We start from the raw sequence: 7963 nt of genomic DNA, 5'->3' as shown, positions 1-7963 counted from the left end.
GCCAAGGTCTTGGGAAGTGTTGGAGCCAAAAGGTAAAAGAATCCTGGGAGCGTGAGTCACCCCAAGTGCCAACCTGGGATGTCTGTACTGAAGTGTTGCATGAATGAGCACTAAACATTCCATTGCCATGAACTACTGATATCTTGAGGTTGATTTGTTAAAAAACAAAAACAAAAAACTGGGGTTACTACAGGTTACATATCACCACTGCAATTCTATAATTTTTTGAACAGTTTAATATGTGTCCTCATTAGATCATGAGCTCCACAGGTTTTTAGTTGTCCAATATTTGGCACAGGCACAGACCCTTAAGAGGTACTCAGTCAATATGTATTGGTTGAAGAAAAAAAAAAAAGGAAATTCACCAAATCCCATTTATCAACATTCCTTGGAGAGCTGATTTGCTTAAGGTACCATATTCTACGTGAGACATTTATGCGTAACACCCGTGTCAGTGCTCAGAATCCCTCTCCACACCCCAGGGCCGGTGCTGCCGATCTGGATTTGGTGTTTGGGTCTGAGATAATGTTCAAGGAGGGCATGAGTGTGTGTGAGTCCTCTCCCACCCTCCCATCAAGAGAAAGAGGAACCAGGTCTTGTGGGTGGCCTTTCTGTTAAACATTTGGTAGGAAAACCACAGGGTGGTTGGAACTGAGTCTCTGACCTCCCCACTCTGTTCATCTGTCTTTGTGGCTGGCAGTGCAGAAAAATAGGCAAATTACTCATCACGTCCCTGGCAGCAGAATGGGCCATGTGGAACCTTTCAAGCCCAAAGTCAAGACCCAAGAGGACAAGAAAGCAAGACCGAACAGCTACCTCTCTTTCTTCTAGCGGGTCACGGCAACTGTCTTCAACGTAGCCAAGACGCATGCTGTGTTTTGGAGGGAATGTGGGAATGTGTCTCTGTGTTGTGACTCAAATCCCCAGTTTGGCAATTTCCTGTTGCATTCTGAGGAGACAGTCACCCCAGATGGTACATAGGTTGGAGGGGTTATAAGAACACACTCCTCTGTTATACATACTCATATGTATTTCGTCTTTAGATTACTTCCCTCATGAGACAGAGATGTCTGGTCGTTCACCAGAAAAGTGAGTGTTTTTCCTTTCCTGGAGCAGCTGGAGTCACCAGGAGCTGGCTACCCACAGGGCCTTTATTGTCTGCAACCTCACAGGACTGTAATAACTACTTATAGCCAAGAAATCTGGGCAGACATAACATGTCACCTCCACACCAGGGACTTTTGCAAGTGGACATACATTCTCTGTTCTTTTTTTCTGTTTCCATTGGTTGGAAGTGGAGGACATTGTTGCCCAAGAGCGTGGCGAGGCCACAGGCGGGAAGAAGCTGGTATGTTCCTGAATCATCTTAAAGAGGACATTCCAGTTCTGCCCAGGGAAAGCCATGTCGCTTATTTACGAGAGTGGGAAGTAAAAGCTCCCTTTGTGTTAAGACACTGACTCTTCAGCACTTTCAACAATAGCCAAATTATGGAAGGAGCGTAAATGCCCATCAACTGACAAATGGATAAAGAAGATGTGGTTTATACATACAATGGAATACTCCTTGGCAATGAGAAAGAGTGCAATCATGCCATTTGCAGCAATGTGGATGGAACTGGAGGGTATTATGCTAAGTGAAATAAGTCATATAGAGAAAGACAGATACCATATGTTTTCACTCTTATGTGGATCCTGAGAAACTTAACAGAAGACCATGGGGGAGGGAAAGGGAGGGGAAAAAAAGTTCGAGAGGGAGGGAGCCAAACCATAAGAGACTCTTAAAAACTGAGAATAAACTGAGGGTTGATGGGGGGGGAGGGGAGGGTGGGCGATGGGCATTGAGGAGGGCACCTGTTGGGATGAGCACTGGGTGTTGTATGGAAACCAATTTGACAATAAATTATATAAAAAATTAATTAATTAAATTAAAAAAAGAAAAAATAAATAAAAATAATAAGATAAAAAAGACACTGGCATCTTTATCTTTTTTAAATTTTTTTTAATGTTTATTTATTTTTGAGACAGAGACAGAGCATGAACAGGGGAGGGGCAGAGAGAGAGGGAGACACAGAATCCAAAACAGGCTCCAGGCTCTGAGCTGTCAGCCCAGAGCCCGACGCGGGGCTCGAACCCAAGGACCGTGAGATCACGACCTGAGCCGAAGTCGGCCGCTGAACCGACTGAGCCACCCAGGCGCCCCCACACTGGCATCCTTAGAGTCGACTCGCGGCTGTGACTCGTGTTACCTACCTTTCCTTACATCCCAACAGGAGTTAAATAATTTATGATCAGCTGTTTGGTTCTGTCTCCTCATCGGATGGGAGCTCTGTGGAGCACAGGGACCATATCTGTTTTATTTACTCCCGAATCCCAAACCCCAAACCCATGACAGTCACACAGATACGTTTGGGTCGCTGGTTCTGAAGGAACCTCATTTACGAAGGTTGACAGAAGTGGTTTGTCCGAGGTCCCTGCGGGTGGGAAACAGGGTCGGAGGAAGATCTCATTGTGTCTGACTTTGCAGCCCACGCCATAGACCTGTTTCAACATCTAAGAGACTGTGTTACCTCCATAGGCCCATTAGAACGGCCAGAATCCCAGACGCTGACACCAAGGGTGTGAGGCGTGCAGAGCTGTGCTATCCAACATGGCAGCCACGAGGCCCATGTGGCTCTTTTTTTTTTTTAATGTTTATTTATTTATTTAATTTTTTTTTAACGTTTATTTATTTTTGAGACAGAGAGAGACAGAGCATGAACGGGGGAGGGTCAGAGAGAGGGAGACACAGAATCTGAAACAGGCTCCAGGTTCTGAGCTGTCAGCACAGAGCCCGACGCGGGGCTCGAACTCACGAACCGCGAGATCATGACCTGAGCCAAAGTCGGACGCTCAACTGACTGAGCCACCCAGGCGCCCCATGTGGCTCTTGAGCACTGACAAGATGCCACCTAGGATGTCCTAGAAGCTTCCGGAAGCTCAGAGAAACCCAAGATACACGCAGAAACAGTGTCCACTGCTTCAAAGTGAATTCATCCAGGGGTGCCTGGATTCAGTGTCCGACGTCAGCTCAGGTCATGATCTCACCGCTCGTGAGTTCGAGCCCCGCGTCGGGCTCTGTGCTGACGGCTCAGAGGCTGGAGCCTGTTTCAGATTCTGTGTCTCCCTCTCTCTCTGCCCCTCCCCCGCTTGCACCTGTTATGCCCAGAATTCGCGTATCCCCAAATACCGCCAGGGAGCCGAGTCCGATGCAAAAGCAAAAGAGCCTTTTTTCGAGCTAGCTCGAGCTCAATCCCCTACCTGCACCGATGCAGGGGTGAGATACCGGGGAGAGAGAGCGAGTTTCAAAAGGACAAAGGTTTTATTGGGGCCTAGGGGCAGTTGGTGTGTTGCATCCACACGACTCCTGAAACAGAAGACTACGGGCACCAGTGACAGTTGCAACAAAGTTTATTACAATAAGAGGCAAGGCCGACCAACACTCTTGATAAGGACCAACACTCTTGATAAGAGTGTGGCCTCGAACAGCCGGGGTACAGAGTTTTTAAAGCCGATCACATCGTTTTATCATTATCTGGGAACAGAACAGAGAAACAGTTCCCAGATGAGTTAGAAACAGTTGCCAGATGAGTCAGAAACAGTTATCAAATGAGGTGATTATTTTAGACTTTCTGCCGCTAAGTTGCAACCAGTGGATCTCTTTGACCTTGTCTCTGATGCTCTTTTTTGAGGTTTTGTTTCCTTCATTGGTAAAGCCTGATTCACAAGAGTATGAAGTATGATTTACAAGAGTAAAAGCAAGGCTGTTACCTTTTGACATTCAGTGTCAGAACAAAGTTGTTATCTTTCAAGCTAAGCGTTAGCCCTACAGTACAATTTAACCCTTACAGGTGAGGTAATGGCTGTGGCCTCAGCCGATTGGCTGGGGAGGGGTCCGAGTCCTGTTAGGCAGGTGGGGGGGGGGCTTGCTCAAGGGGAGGAGGTGTGGTCAAGGTGAAGGACACAGAACAAGATGGAGTCCGCCGGTGTAGGCCCACCCTTTCTCTCTCTCTCTCTCTCTCTCTCTCTCTCTCTCAAAACTAAATAAACATTAAAAAAATAAAAATAAGACCGGAGAGCCTGAGTAGCTCAGTCAGTTAACCATCTGACTTTGGCTCAGGTCATGATCTCACGGTCCGTGAGTTCGAGCCCCGCGTCAGGCTCTGTGCTGACAGCTCAGAGCCTGGAGCCTGTTTCAGATTCTGTGTCTCCCTCTCTCTCTCTGACCTTCCCCCATTCATGCTCTGTCTCTCTCTGTCTCAAAAATGAATAAATGTTAAAAAAATTAAATATATATATATATATATATATATATATATATATTTTTTTTTTTTTTTCCTAGGGGCACCTGGGTGGCTCAGTCAGTTAAGCGTCGGACTTCGGCTCAGGTCATGGTCTCGTGGTTCGTGGGTTCGAGCCCCGCGTCGGGCTCTGTGCTGACAGCTCAGAGCCTGGAGCCTGTTTCAGATTCTGTGTCTCCCTCTCTCTCTGACCCTCCCCCGTTCATGCTCTGTCTCTCTCTGTCCCAAAAATAAATAAACGTTAAAAAAATTTAAAAAATATATATATATATTTCTAGGGGCACCTGGGTGGCTCAGTCAGTTAAGCATCCCACTTCAGCTCAGGTAACAATCTCATAGCTCATAAGTTCGAGCCCCGCATGGGGCTCTGTGCTGACGGCTCGGAACCTGGAGCCCGCTTCGGATTCTGTGTGTCCCCCTCTCTATGCTTATGCTCTCTCTCAAAAATAAATAAACATTTAAAAAAATTAGATGTCCACAATGAACATATCTGACAAAGAACTCTGGCGCGTTAATACCTGCCATTGACTCAAAAAAGAGAGCCAACCCAATTTTTTTAAATGAGGAAATGACAAAAATACTCACTCACTCACTCACACACACACACAATCCAAATGACCACAATCATATGAAAATGTTCCCAGCAGCATTAGTCATCAAAGTAAAAGCAAACTGAAACCACAGGGAAGACAGCACGACTGGCAATGGCATGGGTGAACAAAGAAGGCATGAAACTGACAGTCGGTGAGAATGTACAGAGAATGTACCGTCGAGGGCAGCGTGTATAAATGGATACAGTCACTTTGAAACCTGCTGGCCGCACCTACCAAAGGTGAATGAACGCATAGCGGAAAACACGACGCTCACGCTCCCAGGTCCACACCAACGGGCATGCACCTGTCCGCTCGGGGCTGAGTTGACGCCCGCTGACCCTGAGCGGGTAAGCACAGGGTTACCGTGCTCTTCACACAATAGCATACTCTACAGCAGTAACCATTGATGGCCTGCAATTTCCCATGTTATTATGGAGAAATCTTACTCACGTTTGGTGCAGTGAAAGGAGCCAGACACACTCAAAGACACTGTAGAGTATACTCAACATCTGGGTAAAGAACCCAAACCAGGAGGGGCGCCTGGGTGGCTCAGTTACTTAAGCGTCTGCCTCCTGACTGTGGCTCAGATCACCGTCTCCAGGTTCGTGAGTTGGTGAGCCCTACGGCGGGCTTTGCGCTGACAGTGTGGAGCCTGCTTGGGATTCTTCCTCTGTCTCTCTGCCCCTCCCCTGCTCGTGCCTTCTCTCTCTCAAAATAAATAATAAACATTTTAAAAAGAGGATTTCAGATAAAATTCTCCAGAAATCGTTTTTGTATGCATCATACATTGCTAATCATATAGAACTCTAAGACACATTCAGCAACTCTTTCCTGACGGAAAATTGAGGGCTTTATAAGTGATAGTGGGTCAAAATTCTAATTGGGATAATCATTTGAATTTGTGTGTTTAAAAATTTTTTTGCAAGAATACTTACATACTCAGTTAGCAAAGGAATAGTGTAAGTAATAATAATGCTCTGGGGTGCCTGGGTGGCTCAGTCGTTTAAGTGTCCAATTCGGCTCAGGTCATGATCTCACGGTTTGTGAGTTTGAGCCCCGCTTGGGGTTCTCTGCTAACAGCCTGGAGCCTGGAGCCTGCTTCCGATTCTGTGTCTCCCCCTCTCTCTGCCCCTCCCTGGCTCATGCTCTGTCTCTGTCTCTCAAAAATAAATGTTAAAAAAAATTAATAACAATAATAATAATACTTTGTGGTTCCGGAAAAAAAGAGGAAAGAAAAAAAGCTTTCAAAGCTTTGATACGAATTAAGCATTTGGTGACACCTGTTATGCCCAGAATTCGTGATCCCCAAAGACCACTAGGGAGCCGAGTCCGATGCAAAAGCAAAGAGCCTTTATTCGAGCTAGCTCGAGCTCAATCCCCTACCTGCACCGACGCAGCGGTGAGATACCAGGGAAAGAGAGCGAGTTTCAAAAGGACAAAGGTTTTATTGGGGCCTGGGGGCAGTTGGTGAGGTAATGGCTATGGCCTCAGCCGATTGGCTGGGGAAGGGTCCTGGGGAAGGGTCGAGTCCTGTTAGGCAGGTGAGGGGGGGGTTACTCAAGGGGAGGAGGTGTGGTCAAGGTGAAGGACACAGAACAAGATGGAGTCGGCTGGCGTAGGCCCGCCCTTTCAACCAAATTGTGGTCTCTTTGGATGTGATGCTTAGCCTGAGACGGGGTTCATGTCTGGCACTAACTGGGTGGGTTCAGTTTGCCACATAAGCCTTGGGTCTCCTGTAAGAAAAAAAAAAAACTTTCCAGAAGCTGAGTTCTCTTCTCTGCCCAACGTGGGTAAGATCAGTACAGAGCGAAAACCACTCACTGTTATGGAGGAATCCTCACTTGCAGACTACCTAAACCACGGTGTTGGTACCTACCACACCACATCCCATGCATTTTTTTTTGAAATTGAGGTGCAATTGCTGAGCAACATTGTGTGAATTGAAGGCGAACAAGGGGTTGATTTGATACATTGCGGTGGTAGCTAACTAGCCCATTGTTACATACTTACCATTTATTTCCTCTTGTGGGGCAAACAGATCTAGTCTCTCAGCAGGTTTAGAATACAATTTAGAATTGTATTTAGAACATTTAGAATACAATGGTGTTGCCTCTAATCGCTGTCCTGTGCTAGGCCTCCAGGGTTCATTTATCTACTCATACAAGTATACACCCTTAAACAACTTCTCCACCAATGTCCTCGCCCCCAACAGCAGCTAACCACCATTTCCACTCTGGTTTTTCACAGAATTCTTCTCTCTTTCTTTTTAAACAGAACTCCTCTTTCAATCACATTTCGTGTTGCATCTTATGTCGTTGTATTTCTGTGGACTTTTGCCTTTGCAAGCTCCCAGTTTATGTTTAATTTACAAAGGTTGTGTATATATGTGAATCTATTAAAGGAAAGGTCAATCAGTACCGTGGGAGGGTCCAAGGGAGGATTCTGTCGGAAGATGTGCTGTGCTTATCCTGAAGTGAGCCTTGACATAAATATTCTCCAGTTGGGGGTCAAAATCTTAGAAGAATACAAAGGTTGAGGGGCTTCCTGAGAGCATTGAGGGATGATAGCTATGCATCACCTTCCATTAAAACAAACAAACAGGGGCGCCTGGGTGGCTCAGTCGGTTAAGCGGCTGACTTCGGCTCAGGTCATGATCTCACGGTCCGTGAGTTCGAGCCCCGCATCGGGCTCTGGGCTGACAGCTCGGAGCCTGGAGCCTGTTTCAGATTCTGTGTCTCCCTCTCTCTCTGACCCTCCCCTGTTCATGCTCTGTCTCTCTCTGTCTCAAAAATAAACAAACATTAAAAACAAACAAACAACAGACCCAGAATGGCCAACCTGATGGACCCTCTGACCTCAGTCTTCAGAGAGGCCTATAGGTATTGATACTTAGAGCCAACCAGGAAAACAGAAACTCTTCTTTGTATTTAAAAGACAGAAAGAGGGGCACCTGGGTGGCTCAGTCGGTTAAGCGGCCGACTTCAGCTCAGGTCACGATCTCGCGGTCCGTGAGTTCGAGCCCCACGTCGGGCT

This window comes from Acinonyx jubatus, chromosome E2 (assembly GCF_027475565.1).
Source record: "Acinonyx jubatus isolate Ajub_Pintada_27869175 chromosome E2, VMU_Ajub_asm_v1.0, whole genome shotgun sequence".
Taxonomy (NCBI): domain Eukaryota; kingdom Metazoa; phylum Chordata; class Mammalia; order Carnivora; family Felidae; genus Acinonyx; species Acinonyx jubatus.
The sequence above is the reverse complement of the archived record's forward strand: the minus strand, read 5'-3'. Positions refer to the sequence as shown.